This window comes from Mustela lutreola, chromosome 10, assembly GCF_030435805.1.
Source record: "Mustela lutreola isolate mMusLut2 chromosome 10, mMusLut2.pri, whole genome shotgun sequence".
In the NCBI taxonomy this organism is placed as follows: domain Eukaryota; kingdom Metazoa; phylum Chordata; class Mammalia; order Carnivora; family Mustelidae; genus Mustela; species Mustela lutreola.
This window is the reverse complement of record NC_081299.1, coordinates 74,558,891-74,582,338: the sequence shown is the minus strand read 5'-3', so window position 1 is coordinate 74,582,338 and position 23,448 is coordinate 74,558,891. Positions and strand designations below refer to the sequence as shown.

Below are 23,448 nucleotides of genomic sequence, written 5' to 3'. Positions count from 1 at the left end.
AAATATGGCCGTTGCTTTGGGGCTGGGTGGTGAGTAGAAGTTGGAAGGGGCCTGAGACTGTTAATGGAGCCCTTCAGGAGGCTATTCCAGAAAGAAAGTGAGAAACATGCTATAGTAAGCTGGAGAAAGGAGATTATTGTTAGATCTTTATGGAAGTTTCAGCACTGTCTCTTGTGGTAACATTGAAAGTGGAAAATGTACTTCACAAGCTGAGTGAGCTATCTAAGGATATTTACAGGCTGAGTGTTGCCACTGCCACCTGGTCATTTCTTTTGTTTAGAGTGAAGCACAAGAGGAACAAGGTAAGTTTAAAGAAGTTCAGTTAAATCCCAAAGAGCTGAATTCAAAAAATAAAATTGTTTCTTATGCTTAGGCTCTCCAAAGAGCACACAGTACTAAAAACAAGAAAAGGCTTCTGGGCAAATATCAAATCCAGGCACTGTCAGGAAAACATGGTGAAGCCAGTGTGTGTGACCATAAAACATTTTGTGAGAGAACTCAGAAAGATTTAAGGAAGTGCTTATAACAGTAAAAAATTTTTTAATTAAAAAAAATTTTTTTTTAAGATTTTTATTTATTTTTTTGACAGAGAGAGAGACAGTGAGGAACACAAGCAGGGAGAGTGGGAGAGAGAGAAGCAGGCTCCTCTCCAAGCGGGGAGCCCGATGTGGGGGGCTCGATCCTATGTCCTTGGGATCATGACCTGAGCCGAAGGCAGACACTTAACGACTGAGCCACCCAGGTGCCCTAAATTTTTTTATTTAAAAGAAAAAAATCCCTGTACAGACTTTAAAAGCATTCTTCACAAACCATTTCCACTGGACAACAGAGCTTCTAAGAATATTCACTGTGGTTTTCTGCAGCAGCATTATGAGAAACTTACAGTAGATAAGGACATGTTGAAAGAAGATTTATAGGTGTGGCTTTTCTCTAGCAGAGTGAAACTTAAAAAGATTTATAGAAGACCCACCAAAGTTTTAAGAGAATTGTATTCATGGAACCACTGCCAGCTTGATCTAAAAGGGACAAGGACATTTCATATTAAAATAGGACTTTGGACTTCCAACCTACTCATACTGGAAGCAGAGTGAGGAAACTCTATTGCAAGGATAATTAAGAGCCATTTTGAGAGTGATCTTTGTGAATGTATATGATGCGTTATCATTTAAAATATATGTGCTGTGACATTCATATTAATTGTACCTGTTAATGTCGAGTATAGAGTTATCAGCTCAACTTTTTTGTTGATCTCAAATGTAAAGTATTATTAGAGTTCCATATCATATCTTGCTGCAGAAATAAAATGGAATTGCAGAACATGTTTATATATTTTTATTGTCTAGAAAAGCTAGTCATCAAAACTTTTCTTCTATTTTTTCTCACTGCACCCCCACTATGAAATGCAAAATTCCATGGTTATTTTGGAAATTCTTCTTGACATTGTTTAAATGATCTATACTTAATATTTACTTAACCTTGTGTTTTTCAATGCAACCCTCAAATCACAAGTCACTCACTGTTACCACTTTTCCCGAAATATGTACAAATATGTTACATTTTTTAAAAAATGGCTTGGCGATCTCTAATCTATGACAGAATTGCGTATGTACCCATTATGTACTGTTAAAATAGTAACTGACCACCAAATTTGTAGACCTTGCTATTGAAGATCTGTGAAATAGAGTGGTCATCTGAGTTTTCATTTAAAATGGAGTCAAATATTCTTACCCCATTCTCTCTGTGCCTTGACCGTGAATCTGTGAATGTGTGCACAGGAGCTGCAGGTAGAAATGCACAGGTTTCACTGTAGACTATCCAATTCCTCTTCTTTTCTTTTGATATGCTGTATTCTGCAATTACAGATGGTGGAATTTTTTTAAAAAGTCATTTTTATGGGAAGTGAAGATAGATTAGGTGAGGTCATTGGATCATTTTCAATGACTTATATCACTTTATTTGAATAGCTACATTATCAAAATTCTCCTTGACATTAGTATCCTTTAGTTGTCAGATTCTGTGATAGGTGCTTAAAGTGTCTCATTGCATTTAATTATTGTAACAAATTAATGTTCTATTGTTTTCACATTATGTGAAGAGACTAAATTCTGAAAACATTAAATGACTATCCCGTTTATGCAACTAACAAGGAAGAGAGCTGAGATTTGAATCTATGCCTTCTTTTAAGTCATGTGTTCTTACTGGTATGTTATAAAACCTGATGTTCGGAGGTGATCATCCAATGAAGTCTTCATTTTCTTAAAGTTTAATGAACAACTGTACATTTCATGAAACATGTTCTTCGTCACAGTGGAATTACCTCTTTCCTGATAGTATTAGAGGCATCATGTTTTATTTTATTTTTAATTTTTTGGGTCATTTTATTTATTTATTTACTTATTTGAATTTAAATTTTAGGTAGTTAACATACAGTGCCACGTTGCTTTCTGGAGTCGAATTCAGTGATTCACTTACATACAACACCCAGTTCTCATCATAACTAGTGCCCTCCTTAATACTCATCACCCATCAAGCCGATCCCCCACGCATCTAGCCCATCCTCTACCCATTTAGCCCATACCACCCTCAATCAACTCTCAGTTTGTTCTTTATCCTTAAGAGTCTCTTACAGCTTGTCCCCCCCCCACTCTTTTCTTTCTTTCTTTCTTTTTTTCTTACTTCTCTCCCTTTCCATATGTTAATTTGTTTTCATTCTTAAATTCCGCATCTGTGTGAGATATGGCATTTGTCTTTCTCTGACTTATTTAACTTAACATGATACACCATAGCTCCATCAATGTCATTAGAAATGACACGATTTCATTCTTTTTGATGGCTGAGTAATATGGATATGTGTGTGTGTGTGTGTGTGTGTGTGTGTGTATTACATCTTCTTTATTCATTTATCAGTTGATGAATTTTGGGCTTTCTCCATAGTTTGGCTATTGTTGATAATGCTACTATAAATATTAGTGTGCATGTGCCCCTTCAAATCTGTATTTTTGTATTCTTTGGGAAAATACCTAGTAGTGCAATTGCTGGATCCTAAGGTAGTTCTATTTTTAACATTTAAAAAAAAGATTTTATTTATTTATTTGAAAGAGAGAGAGAGAGAGAGAACAAGCAGGGAGAGGGGCAAAGGGAGAGGGAAGAGCAGACTCCCTGTTGAGCAGAGAGCCAGAGGTGGGACTCTATCCCAAGACCCTAGGATCATGACCTGAGCTGGGAAGACACTTAACTGACTGAGCCACTCACACGATGTCCTTGTTTTTAAAAATTTGAGGAACCTCCATACTGTTCTCCAGAGTGACTGCATGTGTTTACATTCCCACCAACAGTTCAAGAAGGTTCCCCTTTCTCCACATCTTCAGCAACACCAGTTGTTTCTTGTGTTGTTAACTTTAGCCATCCTGACAGGTGTGGAGTAGTATCTCATTGTGCTTTTGATTTGTATTTCTCTGATGATGATTGATGCTGAACATCTTTTTGTGTGTCTGTTGGCCACCTGGATGTCTTTCTGGGAAAAGTGTCTATTCATTTCTTCTTGCCTATTTCTTAACTGGGTTATTTGTTTTTTGGGTGTTGAGTTTGATAAGTTCTTTTTAGATTTTGGATACTAACCCTTTATTAGATATGTCATTTGCAAATATCTTCTCCCATTCTGTAGGCTGCTTTTAGTTTTGTTGATTGTTTCCTTTGCTGTGCAGAAGCTTTTTATCTTGAAGTCTCAATAGTTAATTTTTGCTTTTGTTTTCCTTGCCTGTGTTGACATGTCTAGTAATGTAAGTTGGTACAGTAAAGGCCAAAGAGGTTTTTGCCTGTGTTATCCTCTGATGCCTTCCTGTCTCACATTAAGGTCTTAAATCCATTTTGAATTTATTTCTGTGTATGGTATAAGAAACTGGTCCAGCTTTATTCTTCTGCATGTTGCTATCTAGTTTTTCAAGCATCATTTGTTGAAGAGACCCTCTTTCTTCCATTGGCTATTATGTCCTTCTTTGTCGAAGATTAGTTGACCATAGAGTTGTGGGTCCATTTCTGGGTTCTCTATTCTGTTCCATTGATCTATGTGTCTGTTTTTTGTGCCAATGCCATTCTGTCTTGATGACAACAGCTTTGTAATATAGGTTGAAATCCAGAATTGTGATGACTCCAGTTTTGTTTTTCCTTTCCAGCATTGTTTTGGCTATTCAGGGTCTTTGTGGTCACATACAAATTTTAGGATTGTTTGTTTTAGCTCTCTGAAAAATGCTGGTGGTACTTTTATCAGGATTGTATTAAGTGTATAAATTATTTTGGGTAGTATAGACAATTTAATAATGTTCTTGCAATAAATGAGCATGGAATGCTTTTATTTCTTTATGTCCTCTTCAATTTCTTTCATAAGTGTCCTATGGTTTTCAGAATAGAGATATTTTATTCTTTAGTTAGATTTATTCCTAGATATCTTATTGTTTTTGGTGCAGTTGCAAATGGAACTGTTGACTTGATTTCTTTTTCTTCTGCTTCGTTATTGGTGTATAAAAATGCAACAGATTTCTGCACATTGATTTTATATCCTTTGACCTTGCTGAATTCATATATAAGTTCTAACAATTTTTTGGTGGAGTCTTTTAGGTTTGCTACACAGTGTATCATGTCATCTGTAAATAGTGAAAGGTTGACTTCTTCCTTGCTGATTTAGATGTCTTTTATTTCTTTGTGTTGTCTGATTGCTGAGGCTAAGACTTCCAGTCCTATGTTAAATAGTAATGGTGAGAGTGGACATCCTTGTCTTGTTCCTGACCATAGTTTTCTCCATTGAGGATGATATTAGCTGAGGGTCTTCCATATATGGCCTTTATGATGTTGAGGTATGTTACAACTATCCCTACTTTGTTGAGAGTTTTTATTAGGAAAGCATGCTATATATTTTTCAAATGCTTTTTCTGCATCTATTGACAGGATCATATTGTCCTTATACTTTATTTTATTAATATGATGTATCACATTGATTGATTTGCAAATATTGAACCAGCCCAGCAGTCCAGGAATAAATTCCACTCAATCATGGTGAATAATTCTTTCAATGTACTATTCACTTAGTTTTGCTAGTATTTTATTGAGAATTTTTGCATCCATGTTCATCAGGAATATTGGCCTGTAATTCTCCTTGTTAGTGGTATCTTTGGTTTTGCAATCAAGGTAATTTATCTGGCTTTGTAGAATGAGTTTGGAAGTTTTCCTTCCGTTTCTATTTTTTGGAACAGTTTGAGAAGAATTGGTATTAACTTTTCTTTAAATGTCTGGTAGAATTCTCCTGGGAAGTCATCTGGCCCAGGATTTTGTTTGTTGGGAGATTTTTGATGACTGATTCAATTTCTTTGCTGGTTCAGAGTCTATTCAAATTTCCTATTACTTCTTGTTTCAGTTTTGGTAGTTTGTAAGTTTCTAGGAATTTGTCCTTTTCCCTTCCAGGTTGCCCAGTTTGTTGGCGTATGATTTTTCATTGTATTCTAATTGATTTTTTTGGTGGTGTTGGTTGTGATCTCTCCTCTGTCATTTGTGATTTTATTTATTTAGGTCCTTTCTTTTTCTTTTTGATAAATCTGGCTAGGGGTTTATCAATTTCATTAATTCTTTGGAGAACTAGGTCTTAGTTTCATTAATCCATTTACTGGTTTGTTTGTTTCTATATAATTGATTTCTGTTCTAAACTTTAGTGTTTCTCTCCTGTTGCCTTTAGGCTTTATTTGCTGTTCCTTTTCTAGCTCCTTTAGGTGTAAGGTTAGGTTGTATGTTTGAGACTTTTCTTTCTTCTTGAGGTAGGTCTGTAATGCAATATATTTCCCTCTTAGGGCTGCTTTTGCTGCATTGCAAAGTTTTTGGGCTGTTGTGCTTTCATTTTTGCTTACTTCCATGTGTTTTTTATATTATTTTTTTATTTCTTGACTAATCCATTGATTCTTCATAAGATGTTGTTTAATCTCCAGTATTTGATGTCTTTCTAAACTTTTTCTTATGGTTGACTTCTAATTTCATAGTGTTGTGGTCTGAAAATATGTATGGTATAGTCTTAGTCTTTTTATACTGGTTGCAGCCTGATTGTTGACCTAGTATGTGGTATATTCTGGAGAATGTTCCATGAGCATTTGAGAAGAACATATGTTCTGATGCTTTAGGATGAAATGTTCTGAATATCTCTCTTAAGTCCCTCCAGTCTAGTGTGTCATTCAAACCATTGTTTTCTTAATAATTTTCTGCTTAGATGATCTGCCCATTGTTATAAGTGGGCTGTTAAAGTTCCCTACTATTATTGTATTATCATTGATAAGTTTCTATATGTTTGTTATTAATTGATTTATCTATTTGGGTGCTCCCAAGTTGCGGGCATAAATATTTACAATTTTTAGATCTTCTTGATGGATGGACCACTATAGCATTATGTTATAATATCCTTCTTCATTTCTTTTTTAAATTTTAATTTTTAATAATTTTTGAATTTATTTTTTATTATTATGTTCAATTAGTCAACATATATGTGGGGGAGTGGGGTAATCCGGTAATGGGGGAGGGCACATGCTGTGATGAGCACTGGGTGCTATACACAACTAATGAATCGTTGAACCCTACATCAAAAACTAATGATGTATTGTATGTTGGCCTTTCTTCATTTCTTGTTACAGTCTTTGTATTAAAATCTACTTTATCTGCTCTTAATATGATTGCTCTGGCTTTCTTTTGATGTCCATTGCCATGGCAGATTGTTCTCCAATCCTTCACTTTCGATCTGAAGGTGTCTTTAGGTCTAAAATAAATATCTTGTTGGCAGCATATAGCTCGATCTTATATTTTTTTGTTTGATTTTTTTTAAATCCATGCTGATAGTCTATGTTTTTTGATTCTCATATTTAGTCCATTTATATTCAGAGTGATTATTGAGAGAGATGAATTTAGTGCCATCATGTTACCTGTAGAGTTGGTGTTTCTGGTGATGTTCTCTGGTCCTTTTTAGTCTTTGATGCTTTTGGTTTTTTTCTCCACTCAAAGAGTCCCTGTTAAAATTTCTTGCAGGGCTGGTTTAGTAGTCATGAACTCCTTTAGTTTTTGTTTTTTTGTTTTCTTTGGAAAACTCTTTATCTCTCTATTTTGAATGACAGCCTTGCTGGATAAAGAATTCTTGGGTACATGGGGTGCCTGGGTGGCTCAGTGGGTTAGATCTCTGCCTTTGGCTCAGGTCATGATCCCAGAGTCCTGGGATTGAGTGCTGCATCAGGCTCTCTGCTCAGCGGGGAGCCTGCTTCCCCTGCTCCTGGCCCCACCCCACCCCCGCCTCTCTGCCTACTTATGATCTCAGTCAAATAAATAAATAAAATCTTAAAAAAAAAAAAAGAATTCTTGGGTGCATATTTTTCCTATTCAGCATGTTGAATATTTCCTTCTACTTATTTCTGGTCTGCCAGGTCCCTGTGGACAGATCTGCTACAAACCCAATCTGTCTTCACTTGTAGGTTAAGGATCTATTTTCCCTTGCTGTTTTCAGGATTCTTTCCTTGTCTGTGTATTTTGGGAATTTGACTATACTATGCTTTGGTGATGGCCAGCTTTTGTTGAATTTAATGGGTTTTCTGTGTTTCTTGATTTTGATGTCTGCGTCCTTCCTCAGACTTGGAAAGTTTTCAGCTCTAATTTGTTCAAATAAACCTTTTGCCCCTTTATCTCTGTCTTCATCTTCTGGGATTCCTATGATACAAATGTTATGTTTTACTATGTTGCTGAGTTCTCTAAGTCTACCTTTGTGGCTCATTACTTTTCTTTCCCTCTTCTTTTCAGCTTCCTTATTTTCCATAATTTTATCTTCTGTATCATTGATGCACTTCTCTGTTCTGTCCATCTTTGTTTTTATGGTCTTCATTTGTGTTTACATCTGTTATAGCATCTTTAATTTTGGCATAACAAGATTTTAGTTCTTTTATCTCTGTAGAAAGAGATTCTCTAGTGTCTTCTATGCTTTTCCAAGCCCAGCTAGTATCCTTATAATCATTGTTTTAAATTCTAGTTCAGATGCCTTATTTATGTCTGTATTGATTAAATGTTGGACTATGAATTCAACTTCATATTCTTTCTTTTAGGGTGAATTTCTCCATCTTGTCATTTTGTCCAGAAAAGAAAAGAAAAAAGAACAACAAAAACAAAAAACAAAGCAAAAGAGAAAAAAAACCCAAAAAACAAGAAAAACAAAAACACCAAACAAGAAAACTAAAAAACAAAACCTAGATTCTGGGTATGTTTTGGGAATTTAGATCCCAAACTAAAAAAAAAAAAATAATAAAATGAAAGTAGACAAAGACATACAAAATATATGAAAAGTCTACATGTAAAAAATAAAAAAATAATAAAAATTTTTTTAAAGGAATTGGAGAATATAAGAAAATAAATGAAAATGCAATAAAAATAAAAGAAAAAAAGGAGAAAAGTAAAATAAAAGTAATAAGGATAATAATAATAAAGTAAAAGTAAAAAGGAAGCCTGATCCTGTTTCCCCTAGATCTGAAGCTTTGCAGCACTCCATGATCAATAAACTTGGTGGGAGGTAGTTGTTTGCACTGGTCTTCAAGGGGAGAGGGGCCTGCTGCAGGGATTCTCAGGCTGACTTGTTTCTCTGGAAATGAGTCTCCGGGCCCAGGGGGCGGGGCTTGGTGTAGGGTTGGGGTCGCACTAGGTGGCGCTGTTTTGCACCCTGAAGGCTTTCAGCCCAGATGAGCGGGATGAAAATGGCTGCGCCCTGCTCTCTAGCCTTGTACCTGAAAGTTGGGACCCCCTATCCTTCACGGAGCCCTCCCAGAAAAGCAAGCAATCACCATGTTTGTTTCCCGGTTTCGGTTTGAAACCTGCCAGAGTTTGAGGCTTTTCTTCTCAGGCAAGTGACACAGTTTCAAAGTTCCAAATTTTAGAGTCGCCAAAGGCGTGGACCGGCACTGTTCCTCCAGTGGAGGGTCTCTCACGCGTGCTGCCCTGTCCCTGGAAGGCAGGCCCTCTACCCCGCTGCAGTTCGCAGTTTATGCCTGCACCAAGACCTGCTGCTCTCTGCCCGCTTCCCGGCTCCCCTGCCTGGGAACTGCGTAGTACCTTGGCGCCACCCTTTCCTCCTTGGACCTTCGGGATCCTCGGCGCACCTGGTCACTCCTCAGATTCCGTCCCTCTTCGCCATCTGAGCACTTCTAAGCCAGGTATGACCCCGCCATAGCGAACTTAAAAGTTCAGATGTTGCACTCCACCGCTTCTTCTACTCTGCGGTAGCCTTCCTAAGCAGGCTCCCTCCCACCCTCACAGGGGAACTTCCCCATGAGACACTCACTTTGGGGTCAGCTCTCGATGGCCTGGAGAAATTCAGTCTCGCAGGTCATCCATGGTGCACTTCACTTTGCAGTATAAACCCTTTTCTCCACCAAGCCTTTTATCAGAGTAGCTAAGATATACCATGAATCGATGGGTTTGAATATCCCGCTTTTTGATTTTTTTTTTTTTCCCTGATAAGGTTCTGGTGAATGTTAATGCCTAGGAAAGTGGGAGGGAAGAATAAAAATGAAGGACAATGGAGAGTCTGCACGGAGGGAGTAAGTTGAATAACTGTTTTCTTGTCACCAAAAGTATCTCCAGTTTCTTTTTTGATGTTTCAAGAAATTTTTTAAAAATGGAAATGTCTTTTCATTATACTTTAGAAACCAAGGTTATTAAAGGATGTTTAACCCAGTATTTTGATTTATTTATCCTTAAGTTAAACATTCTATTTCTTTATTGTTTTGAATATCTATGAAGCATAGTCTTTCCCCTAAGGTATAGAAACATTTAATATACACTTTCTCATGCTTTTACTCATTGAAAATGGTTTATGTTGAATTTGGTGATTTATAAGTGGGTTCTGAAGTTTTGGCAAAACATACTCATCTTGGCTTAGTTTATACTTGTTACAGTAGCTTTTTAACTAGACTACTTGGGTGAGTAGAAAAAGTATCAGGTTTAACTTTTAATCCATTATCCCATAGATTCTGCTTTTGATATTGCTTTTCACAGTGCTGTATGTCCCAAAAGTGCCTACTTTTAAATTTTGCAGAATACAGTTAAGTGGAGTGTAAGTGATGGCTACAAGTTCTGCAGAATTTCAGAATCTAAGAACCACAATTTTCAAATGTCTAAATGCTACAGCTCTTTAGATACAGACATCTGAATTTCTTTTCTTTTTTTTTTGTATTGAATGGCAAAGTCAACATTACTATCCAGCTGTATTGTTTTCACTGTATGGTAACTGATGAAATGCTTCCATTCACCAAAGAACTACAATGCTGTAAAGTTGGAAGCCAAGTCACAATATGTGTAATCACAGGGTTAGAATGGAATAAGGCAACTCCATTATGTCCTGCAAATAAACACCCTTTGAAACTTTCAAACTCAGTATGTCTTCTGGTTAGCTAAGGGATCATATTGAGTTGAGTCAACGCCTAGGGTTGCTGGACTTGATTATATAATTGGAGTGTTTACATAGATTCTACTCCTTGCTGGTTGGATGATTTTGAATACCTTATGTAAACTCTTTGAGATTTAGTAATCTTAATTTCAAATTGTGGGTAATATTACTGTCCTCACAGAATGAAATGAGATGATATATGTGAAGGTTTTATCACTCAGACAGGAATATAATAGATGAGCAACAAAGATTATTTTGTACTCTTCCTTCCTTCAAGATTCATTAATACCTCTGCTATAATTTAGGTCAGAAAAAAATAAGATGAATTAAAAATCTGTAAATTAGTAACACAATTGTGCATAAATATTTTGGATAAAAGCTTTGGAGGACAATGTTGATACTATTGGCTAAAGTGAACCTTGGGAATTATCTCTGGGTTTTGTTAATTTAAATTATTTCTCCCTTCTACTTCTGTTGATAACTTGGAATTGATTATAATAACTGAATCACACAACTTAATATTAAGAAGCTTAAAAAGTCTATCTGACTCCTTATACCGGCTTACTCAATTGGTTTGATATTAATTCAGAGATTATATCCTCTATGTAATTAATATACTGTTAGGGAATACAAGTCTAAAAGAAAAGTCAGTTTCAAATGTCAGAGCTCAAGCAAAGATTGAGCAAATAGTTTCAAAATATTTTATAGGGGACTTAGTTGCACAAAAATAAAACTTTTAAAATAAGCCATTGTTCAGCATGTCAGACAAGGTATTACATTTTATTTGTGCCTTAATAGCACATCCATCTAGATAAAAGGTTGTTTAAAAATCTTATAGAAAACTACAGATGTCACTTTTCCTAATAAAAACTGCATTTCCCTGTAGTTTATGCCTTTGATCCCTACGAACTCAGGAAAAATAAATGAAAATTTCTTTGCTTTCATTTGCAGTGATATGATGCACATTACTGACGTTCAGGAAACAATACCCACTGCCCCATTGGAGCTCTGCGCCTCCTGGCACTAACTGTGGACTTGTTGCTTTCCCTGTGCTTATTTTCTACATTTGTTACTTAGAAAAATAGGTGACTAGAAGATAGAAACAATCATCAGATGGTAATGACCAGGAAGCCAAACAATAGCACGAGTGTGTTGATCTGCGGGCTTGGTGACCTTTTGTGTTTATTTAAACAGCTTGTTTTAATTAGTAATGGATATCGCTTACTCTTACGAGTGTTATTGACAATTGAAAACAGCACCTTATAAGCTGAGGAATTGGTGAAATTTAATATGAGTGTTTGAGTTTAGTTTCTTTAGGGGGTTGCTTTGTTCTTGTCATAATGCTTGAAGTTAATGGACAACTAAAATGGAAAGCCTTCATGTGTCATACACTGAGTGAGGAGGACTGACAAAAAGCCATTAGTGTCCAGGGAAGAAAGACAAAGGCAGAAATTCTATCGTTTCCAGATGAGGCCTTATGATTCCCTGAACTCTTTATTAGCTTGACGGGCAAGAGGCAAGACTATTAATGCAAAGGTCAGATAGTGCAATTTTAGCTAGATTTTTTTCTTTCATTAAAACGGTAATAGGAAAGTATCTAGAATGCTAGTGTTATGGAATCTAAGAGATGATTCTTTTAAAAAACAGATTTAATAGCTTTGATGTTCTAAGTGACAATTTTACCTGTCCTACTAAAAGGAAAGAATATAACTTTTTTTTTACCATGGAAGATTAAGCAATTACTAAAAGGAAAAGTTGGATTATGCTTATTTCTGGAGGTACTTTAAATGACTTTAAAATAATTCTGAAAATCTGCAATTTCTTCTCACTCTGAAATATAGTTACAATATTCCCTAATAAAACCTGATAAAAATGTCATTATTTTCAACCTGATGCACCATCAGGACCATCAACTTTGTTCTTGTCAAATTATCCTAATGTATATAGCACAACCATCATCTTTCCTATGTAAGATATTTTAAAGTAGCTCCAAAAATTACTTTCATAGATTTTGAAAGGTATTTCTAATGTGACAGACATCTGTCTCTTGTTTTTTGCTCTGAACACAGAGTATGTTTTAGATAGGTGCTTGTGAAAGGTACTGTTTTTTATTTTTTTCCCATTAGCTGGTACTTGGTTAGGAATAATGGCAATGCTTTTGTGTTAGAAAAGTCAGCCATCCCTTGGTACAGGCAACACTGAGACACTTTTTCACAAGTCTTGGATTTGTACTTGGCAACGTGTAGAATATCCTTCTTGACACTGACCATTCTTTGTCATGGAGGGATGCAAAGAGAGGGGAGACACACTGTGACCTGAAAAGTCATTTGGTCATTAGAGGGCTGCTTGGGTGAGTTTTACTTTGACTTGATTTTCATTTCCTTTTGCCCAACAGTTTTACAGATGATGGTTATTGAAACTCTAGGTATACCTCCTCTTGTGTTATTTACTACACCGGGGGGGGGGGAAAAAAAACCTAAAAGAAAAATAAACAAGTCATTAAGCAAGCAAACAAAACCCCCAATCAGCTAGCTACTATGCCATATCTTATAAAACATTGTTCATTTTTTTCCTCTTTGGTTTATGTTGTGGACAAATGGGATGCTAATATGTATACTCACTAAGATGAGGATTTACAATAGTATATTGGAAATAGCACTGGATGGTGGTCAGGACACCTAAGAATAATTTCTGGCTGGTCAGCTAATTAGCTTTGTGACCTTGGATAAGTAACTTAAGTCTTCTGGACTCAGATTGCCTATCTCATTGTGATATTGGCCCCAGGGGGACAAAATTGATTAAATGATTTTCACCTTGAGAGGATAGGGTCAAAAAAATCTTATTCCTTTTACATGTAAAGTATGGTTATACCCATATACACATGTTCATGTATATATATATATATATATATATATATACATGCACAACACTTACCTCACAAATGGCTAGATAGTAATGAATGTCTGTCTGTTTTAGCTATGATTTACTGTATCTTTTATAAATAAAGCTTATGTTTCCCTACTAACCCCTTTCAAGGACTTGAAAAGTGTATTTCAACCTTAAATATTAATTATTGTATCTTCTTATGGAAAGATGCTTGGTATTCCCTTCAAAAATAAAACTTCAGTTTTCTCTGGTTTTAGCGAAGAGTATGCTTTTATGTAGAAAGAAAGAAAAGTGGCATAAACTCTTATGCCACTTGTAGTGGCATAAACTGTTAGTTGGTAACCAAAATCTGTTTCCCTTCTTTCTGAATATATAGCTTTATTTTTGGTCGTTGCTCATAGATGCACATGTGACTGATTTCTGGTCAATGAAACATTAAGTGGAACTACTCTGTTTCGAGGCCCAACTGATCAAAAACTCTGAGATAGCTTCCTCCATGCTTTCACCAATTTCAGCTAAATGGAATGACAGTCCTTAGAACTGCCATGGAAGTCGCTAGAATCCTGAATTCCTTAATGACTACATAGCTTGTTCCTGACAAATGAGCTGATTAAAGATTCATCCATTAGTATGCTAGTATGTGCATATTATGTATAGTATATACAATCTGCTCTTCTATGTATTTGAGTTTGATCTGTGGACAACTAGAACATTTATATATCTGTGCCAACATGTGCTATTATTGTATCTAATAAAGACCTTGATCCTCACTACCTGCTCTGTCTGATATAGTAGCCATTATTTATCACGTGTGGCTATTTAACTTTAAATTAGTTTCACATTTTAATTTTAAAAATTAAATTTTAAATTAACTTAATTTTAGAATTTAAATTAAAACTTTCATTTAAGTGCTCATTCGCTGCAGGTGGCTAGTGGCCACCATATTGGGCAGGGCAGATATAGACCTTTTCCACCATCACAGAAAGTTCTGATGGATAGCACTGAGCTGTACTGTTGAGGCTTGATGCTTGAGCAGGCACGTACACACGCTTGCATGCACACGCACACGTGTACATGTGGGTGGACACGTAACAACACATATATTCAGGGAAGGGACACAGAATGGATCCAAATACGTGAGTTGTGTTGTGACTCTCCACAATATCTTTTCTAGTGTAGCCCAAATAACGTATTAGTTTGAAGAGAAATTATGAAAATTCGGGGGAGTGGTGAGCACTTTTCCGCAGAAGATTAAGGTTAAGGGTGGAGCGGATCCAAGTAACTACAAGGTGTCTAGGGACTTTTTTCCTCTCCTTAAGTTGTCTCCCTCATTTCATTCTCTAAAAATTAAAAACTATCCCACAGGAAAGCATTTGGCTGCTTGAGGAGATTATTGATAAGTGAGAAAGACATTGTGGCTCATCAGTAAAACGATTCCTATCTTCTAAATAGGATTTCTCCTTTCCCTCAAGACTATCATGATGTTTCCCTCTCAGGTAGAGGAAGAGTAGAGAAGAGTTTAGGAAATTTTGTCTGATGTAATGGCTCTTCAGTGTAGGGGTGGCAACATGACCCACCAAGGTGGAAAATTGTCCTACATGATTCTATACTCTGTCCTCCTTTGCCCTGTCACCCTGATTGTTGCCGTTCGAGTCATGAGTCAGGGATCTTGGTCTTTGGTTTTGTGGTGGCGTACCCAGTTTGCTCAGTGGAATTTTATACTGTGTTACTCAGTAATGGGCCACAGGTCCTTAGACAAGGCTGGCCTGCAGGGATCTCAGAATAATGATGACTTTTCTGGTTTTCATCATGGTCTGTAGAGTTTCACCTAACCTAGAAAAATAGAAAAAGAAGATGAGAGTATATATCCAAGTTACATGGACTTTTCAAAAAACTGAAGCAACGTAGGGTTTTTCTTTTCCATTTACGTTAATCCTCGGCTTTATTTCCAGGGGTTGGTGACTCACACACAAAAAATGGAATAGTTGATTTAGTTCCCTTCCACCCTACACTGCAGTAATTAGGACTATATAAAACTTTTAGGTGTCTGGATAGCCGGCAGTTTTCTAGTGATATAAAATCAGTGCCTAGTGTTTTACAGGACCTACATATTATATAACTGTCAGGAAAACAAGAATCCAAACTTTTTCTTCTTAGGTTATTTACTGACTTAGGAGACCTAGCTGTCAGTAAGTAGGTATGAAAATGAACGTCTTGGAATTATAAAACTCACATACAGAAGTCATGATTTGGCTTTTCCTCAGGCTTTATCTGCTGACTTAAAAAGAAAGCCTCTCTCCTCCTATGGAATGACATGAATATGAAATCAAGGGGCAGGGTCTGGTACCTTTAAATTCACACCAGAGCTTTCCACAAGGCAGTCTAAAAGCTCATTTATTTTTGTTCTTATTTTTTCCTGAGAAAGCTGACAAGCCCTTTGGAGGTCCCTGCTGCTAGAGTCTCTACCTAATGTAGGCTATGGGGCCCAATTCAATGATTCTTGAAAGGTTTTCAAACTGGTTTTTAAGGAGCTAGTAGGCCACTTTGTAATAGGAAGAAGCATCTGACATTTAGAATCCTGCCCCCCAACGTGCAAACAATAGAAGAAGAAAAGCCGTGCCCTTGCTTGGGCTTCTGCTGTGCTAATTACAGAAATGTAAAGCCCAGCTGTGGTCAGACTAGCTCATCAAGGAGTGATGTGTTAGACCAAGAAAGCAAAAGAAGGACTGAAATGTTTTTCATTTTTATTCCTTGCATATTGTCTGTTAGAGCATTTAGCTCTGCTCAATTATAAACTATTTCCTTTTCCGTTTATAAACACGTTCTTTTCCCCTGCATTTAATGTGAATAAAGTTGCTTCTAGACTAGGGTATGGCCATGAGGTTGGAGCTCAAAGATTTCTTTCACATATCTATATGCAAATTCGTATCAGTTTGTAAACCCCGTCTGTTTAAAAATCAAAGGTGCTTGTCCCTTGTTCCAAATCTTCAACAGCCCTCCTCTGCCCCCAAAACAAATAAAAGTAACCCATCCAAAACAAACCAAAGGGAACAAACAAGCAAATTTTAACTTTCCGTAGAAATTTTATTTCAGTTCAACTAGAGAACTGAATATAATTTAAATATATTTTGTTTCTCCTTATTTATTTATTTATTTATTTTGTGCTTGCTTTTCCTGAGACTCTATGTCCAGATTTGAACTATAAGCATACTGTGCTATAGTTACGGTCTTGTTTCCTGTTAGTATGAGAAGACAGAGAAAAGGCAGACTAGAGTGGCATTGGTAATTATATGGTGGCAATGCAAACATTTTGGATTGACAAAAAATTTTACCAGACTCTAAAACATTGCAAAGTGTTTAGAGAGTGGTTTTAATGCTTCTGTTTGCATCTCTCGTTTAGAAAGTTCAAGTCATTTGTCCAGTGGAACTTGATTATAATGTTGTTATATTATTGTCTGGGAAGGACAGTATTAATGCAGGTTTTTGTATCATAGGTGTATAGGTTGCACATTACTAAATAATGATGATTTGATAATAATAATAATAGCAGATATGAATTGAAATTGTTCTAAATGCTTTAAATGGCAAGATAAAATCTCAGTTACTTACAAAGAAGGGATTCTCACCATACATGGCTTTGCAGGTGGTACACCACATAAGCTCTAGGAAGTATCATTCACTTTGGTGGTTGATGACATTTGTATATATGTACATGCATATATACATATATATATACACACATACATATATACACACACATGTATATGTGCATATATATATTATATATATGACAGTTTTCTGGCAGTTAAGTACCTTATGAAAGGAGTAGTTTTTTCTTTTTCCTTTTTTTAAATCAGGATTTTTATTCATTTATTTGACAGAGAGAGAGAGACACAAGGAAAGAGGCAACACAAGCAAGGGAGTAGGAGAGGGAGAAGCAGGCTTCCTGCCCGAGCAGGGAGCCTGATCCAGTCTCGATCCCACCGGGATCATGGCCTGAGCTGAAGGCAGATGCTTAACAACTGAGCCACCCAGGTGCTCCAGGAGTACCTTTTTCTAAAGGGCCAGTGGGTTTGGAGTAGGGCTAGAGGTGGTTGCTTTTAGAGAAGCGAAGCAACCTGTGCGCAGTCACATAACTAATGGGTTATAGATATTCACATTTCACTGGTTGACTCCATATTCTTTACTCCTAATTATGGTTTGCTGATTTGACATGGAGCCCCTTGAGTTCAAGAAGAGAAGAATATCATATAATAGAGTTTTATTGTCTTTGTGAGCTTCTGAAAAACCTCTGGCACAAGACCTCTCAAGACCTGCCTGTAGAAAATACGTCTGAAGAATATGTCCTCCTTTAGCTAAAGTATTTATTGGGAATCATTGTTCATTTGTTAGATCTGTGGTCTTTAATGGTGGTCAGTACAGTACTAATGGAGCACCGGATTTATCCAGGTGGACTCTAGGGTTTTTATAACAGTTATAGAAATTTGAAAGGCTATGGCACCATTAAATACAAAACTGAATATACTTTTAAAATGTTTTAATATTTCTCAGAGGGGGACCCAAGGTTTGTGAGAAATTAACTGATATATACAAAATGGAAAATACTGAGACAGTGGCAGGAAGGGGATGTTATGGGGTCCTCTGCTGTCTTCCTTATTTGCAAAACTTGGTTTCCCAGTTGGCTAAGACCTTTTGAGTTTTAGGAAATAAGATTTCTGAGAAGTAACAATTGATGTTAGCATAGGGGTTGGAGTTAAATTGGGGGAACAATCGGAGTTTTCTCTTCCCCTGGAATGTGCCTCATGAAGAGGAAACCTCCCAATTCTTATTGCATAAGATGAATTCACTATTTTAAATGAGTGTATTCTAGTCAACAAGCAGGTCATGGGTGCTGTGAATCTTCACAGCACTGTGCTGCTCTGGGGGACACAAGGATATGCAATAGTAGTCATCAGTATTTGTAGAATGCTCTAGAATGTACACATTTATTTCTCAGACATTTTCTCATTTTAAACCTTAGGGAGTAGCTATAAGGCTATCCTCATCTAGAGAGGAGAAAACCGAGCTTCAGAGACTTGGCCTGCAAGTTCCAGTACACAAAAAGTGTCATATATGAAATTCAACCTCAAGTCTTCCAACTTTGGAACCCATCTTATTTCCATTACACTAGATTCCCTGCACTAAACAACTTTGCACTTTAGAAGGAGAGAAACATACGGAGCCACAAATGTGGCAACTGAAAACTCAAATGTGATAGCATGGTTTACCAAAATATAAACACTAGATTATAGTCCAGAACTGGGTTATAGATTCTCATAGTGTGGCCTTTACATTTTAGGAGTAGTGTATCTTGCCTTTTAGAAGTCTGAGTCCTGTTTTTCTGAGTATGTTTTTAGAAACCATAGTATCTTAGTTTTATATACTTGGGAATTACACCTCTTCTTCTTTCTCAGGAATAGACAGCTTTCCATTCAACAACTATAGTGCTTAAAAGAAGCCTGCATTAAATTCCTTTTGACCTTTGCAATCTATTTCCATGGATCCTCTCACTGGTAGCATATTAGATATTTTTGCCTATCTGCAGTTTGATGCAAGTTTCATCAATAGTCCTAATAAATAGATAGAGACCATTAAATAAGGTATAATTGGCATATGTAAACTCATAAAAATGAACAGTCCTCTGGGGACCAGTGACGACAAACTCTTAAGTTTGAGAGGAGGTTCTTAACAGTTATCTATCAAGGCTGTTCTGATTCAAATATGATAAGCACTATAGTGGTAAGATTTAAGCAATTTCATCTCCAAACAGAGACTGAAATTACTTGAGCTGGTAGAATTCCATAACCCACCTGCAGCTTTTGAGAGGTTGAATACATTTTTTTTTGCAGATACTTTTTTTTCAATGAAGTTTTTATGAGCATTTCCTACCTTTACTCTCTGTGATACACTACAAATCAGTATAACTTGTTTTTTACTATTTCCAAAATCAGCAATTTTCTTTTTTTTTTTAAAGAATTACTTATTTATTTGAGTGAGAGAGCATAAGTGTGCAAGTGCGGGGAGGGGCAAAAGGAGGGAATCTCTAGCAGACTCCCTGCTGAACATGGAGCCCTACAAGGCCTGGACAGGGTGTGGGTGGGGAGTGGGTGGGCATTGATCTCTTGAGCCATGAAATCATGACCTGAGCTGAAACCAAGCGGTGGACCCTTAACTGACTGAGCCATCCAGGTGCAATTTTTCTTAATTAACTTGTCATATGTAGGAGAAGAAGGATGAATGAGAAAATCTGAATTTGTCATACAACACTTGGATAGCTTTTTATTTTTTTTTTAAGATTTTATTTATTTATTTGACAGAGAGAAATCAGTGAGGCAGAGAGGCAGTCAGAGAGAGAGAGGAAGAAGCAGGCTCCTTGGCAAGCAGAGAGCCTGATGAGGGACTTGATCCCAGGACCCTGAGATCATGACCTGAGAAGAAGAAGGCAAAAGCTTAACCCACTGAGCCATCCAGGTGCCCAGATAGCTTTTTCTTAATAGTGTTTGTGATTTCCTATCAGTAGCCCTTCTGATGCTCATGTAAAAAAGTACTTAAGAATGGGAAAGAGAATAAATTGTGGCTGTCTATAAAAATGGTTGGGGAAGCAGTCATCATATGACCTGTTATACACCTAGGGATTGCCCTGTCAGTGCCCTGGGCCTGGACTATTCCCTAATATGGAAGCCGTGTACCGAGCCATTGTTTGGCCCCAGATTCTTATTCCTTATTAGGAGAAACCTTTCCCTGTCTTGGATGTGCAGTGACTTTCTTGTATTGCTTATTAAGTGTCTGTCATGTGGCACCTGGCCAACCCTATTCTTTACTCTTCTGCAGCCCGAGAGGAGTATATGTGCAGTCATCGCCCTGCATAGGCTGTTGGGAGAGACCTCTTGGCCATGAGAAACTGGCTTACAGTGCAGTCACTGATCTTGTTGTGTCTCTTCCTCTTTTGGTGAGTAAAGCATTTTTCTGACTGGTGTCTTGTGTGTTGAGTTCTTCCCTGGGAGCTCTGAACCTATAAAAGATACAGTCGGCTAGTGTCCGTGGGCTTCTGTTTCTGGTGGTTGGTATTGCTGTGGTCTTTGCCATCCTTCAAGCAGTGGGGGCCCTCACCTGAGACTGGTAGCTTGGATCACCCTCTTTGACAAAAATGAAACCTAGTTTTCTTTTTTTATTAAAAAAAAGTCTTAGACTAGGGACGCCTGGGTGGCTCAGTTGGTTAAGCTGTGAAGTGTGTAAACCTGGTGATTCACAGACCTGTACCCCTGGGACTAATGATACATTATATGTTAATAAAAAAATTAAAAATTAATAAAAAAATTTTTAAAAAGAAAAAGAAAAGAAAATACAAAAAAGAAAAAAAAAAGCATCTGCTTTTGGCCCAGGTCATGATTCCAGCATCTTGGGATCGAGCCCCACATCGGGCTCCCTGCTCCTTGGAAGTCTGCTTCTTCCTCTCCCTCTGCCTGCTGATCCCCCTGCTTGTGCTTTCTCTCTCTCCCTCTTAATTGTGTCAAATAAATAAATAAATAAATAAATAAGTACTTTAAACAAATCTCAGTCTAGGAATTTTTGAAACAGTTTTGAACAAGGGCTCCTGGGTGGCTCAGTTGGATAAGCAGCTGCCTTCAGCTCAGGTCACAATCCCAGAGTCCTAGGATCCAGTCCCACATCGGGCTCCCAGCTCCATGGGGAGTCTTCTTCTCTCTCTGACCTTCTTGCCTCTCATGCTCTCTCTCATTGTCTCTCTCTCAAATAAATAAATAAAATCTTAAAAAAAAAAAGAAATAGTTATGAACAAAAAAAAAAAAAAGAAAAAAGAATAGTTATGAACGCCTGGCAGTAATGCCAAATGCACATAAGAGTATTTCCTCACACATGTGAAACATATTGTGAGATTTGTCATTAATTCTATTGATACTAATACCAATTTTTTTTAAAGATTTTATTTATTTATTTGATAGACAGAGATTACAAGTAGGCAGAGAGGCAGGCAGAGGGAGAGGGGGAAGCAGGTTCCCTGCTGAGCAGAGAGCACGATGTGGGGCTTGATCCCAGGACCCCGGGATCATGACCTGAGCCGAAGACAGTGGCTTTAACCCACTGACCCACCCAGGCACCCCTGTTAATACCAATTTTAATACAGTTTGTATGTTTCATCTCTGATTGGAATAAGGTCGAAGATGTCATGTGTGTGGTATGGCTATTGTCCTGTTTTCACATGAGTTTTTTTTTTACTTTTAAGAAGTTAGTCACTGTCACCACAATGGTTGCCACTTTTTCTTTTGGAAACTCATCGTACACACACAGTCACCAATATTTACCAAAATATTTTGTGAATCTGTTCACTTTTTTCCATCGCTGACAGCAATGCTCCATGGGCTTTCTCAGATTTTTTCTCAGTATCTTGATATTTTTAGTGGGATCAGTCTAAGGGGAGAGATCTAGAAGTTGTGCTAATTTAGCATCTTGGTCTGGTACGTATTCCCATCTAATTTACTTATCTTGTTTATTTTCTGGTTTTCCTGCCACAAGATCTTTGAGTACAAGCAAGGATTTTTGTCAGTTTTGTTCACTATTGTATCTGTAGGTCCTAGAACAGTGACAATTATACATTAAGTTCTTAATACTTATTGAAGAAACTTTTTTGAAAAATAATAAGTATTCTTAAATTTAGAAAGTCTATCCACTGAAAAAATGCAGCAAGGATCATGCTTCTTGCAGATATTAGATGTTTTCCTTTTGAGGGTGAGAGCAAGATAAGAATGCCAGCTCTCATTGCAACAAAAACCAGTAACATCTCTTTAGAGCAACAACTACCTGGAAAATAAGGCACCAGCCATTATTTATATGCGATAAATTTTTTATATCCATTAAATTGGCAAGGTTTAAAAAAATGTGTAGTATCAAGTGTTGGCAAGGATATGGAGAAGCGAGAACTTATAAGAAGTGCTGATAGGGGTATAAGCTGGTATGGCCATCCTAGAGGGAGATCTGACACTACTCAAAGAAATGAAGCAGGCAGATAAGTCCACAAGTGGGAATGTATGTCCACTGCAGGATTATTTGTAGTAGCGAGGATTAGGAGGTATTAAAAGGGTGGCTCAGCAAATTATGGTGTATTCATATGATGGAACACGGAAGTCACAAGTAATGGGTTATATTCACTCAGTTACCTGAAAAATGAACAGAAACCAAAAGCATAATGTTTAGTGAACACATAGGAAATGGTTTGTGATTATTGGTGTGTTTAGTAACTAAATACTGCCTATATAAGAAAATTATATTCTAAGTGTAAATAAACTAAGCCACATGCTACTTTTCAAGGAAACTTGTACGTCTAAGGAAATATATATCTAATATATTATAACAAAAATAAAATGGGTGGGTTTTTAAAATTTTTTGTACTGACAGATAATAGCCATGTGTCATAAACTGGAGGGCATGATAATTAAATTTTATGTACCAGGGGTTTTAAAAAAAGTAAGAAGATGGGGATAAGGTTGAGAGCTTGGGTCTTAGAGGTATTAGCAGGATTCCCAGAATTTCTGCTCCTGGACTGCTGCATAGGGCTCTATACAGATTGGAAATGGAGATTTCCTAGGACTCAATTACTACAAAGTATTATTTTTGTAATGCTACTAGAGGTTGCAGACAAGGGAGCAGCTAGCCTGCTAGCTGGATGGCGTTGTAGCTTTTTTTCATCTGAATTTTACTGCAATGCTACATTCCATTCAATTGTAAGAACTAAAGAAAAACCTTCATATGGAGGTCTTGGGCTGAAAATATCCTGCCCATAGAGATTCATGCCAGGGATGGCACTAGCCGCTGGATATGAAAAGTTGAGTAAGACAGAATCACGGTCTTCAAAAAGCTAATAGTCTAGTAGGACAAACAGAAACATAAATAGATCATTAAAATGAGATTGTATATGAGATCGTAGATACCAGTTGAAATTGAAGAACAATGTTTAATACTTAAAATTCAAACTTTCCATATCTGTCCTTGAATGATATAAAGTAACTCATTGATACCCATATTCATGATCTTACCCATAGATGAAGGAGCGGAAAATAAACTGTTGG

The 23,448-nt window shown here is 36.9% G+C and overlaps 1 long non-coding RNA gene across 1 annotated transcript in view; it reads left to right on the top strand.

Annotated features, from left to right (window-relative positions):
* The first annotated feature begins 8,370 nt into the window (after positions 1-8,370).
* LOC131809766 (uncharacterized) overlaps positions 8,371-23,448 on the top strand; it is a 118,988-nt gene continuing 103,910 nt past the window's right edge. Inside the window, exon 1 of the long non-coding RNA XR_009345287.1 lies at positions 8,371-9,206. This is a non-coding gene — a long non-coding RNA (uncharacterized LOC131809766). The remainder of the gene's footprint in view (positions 9,207-23,448) is intronic.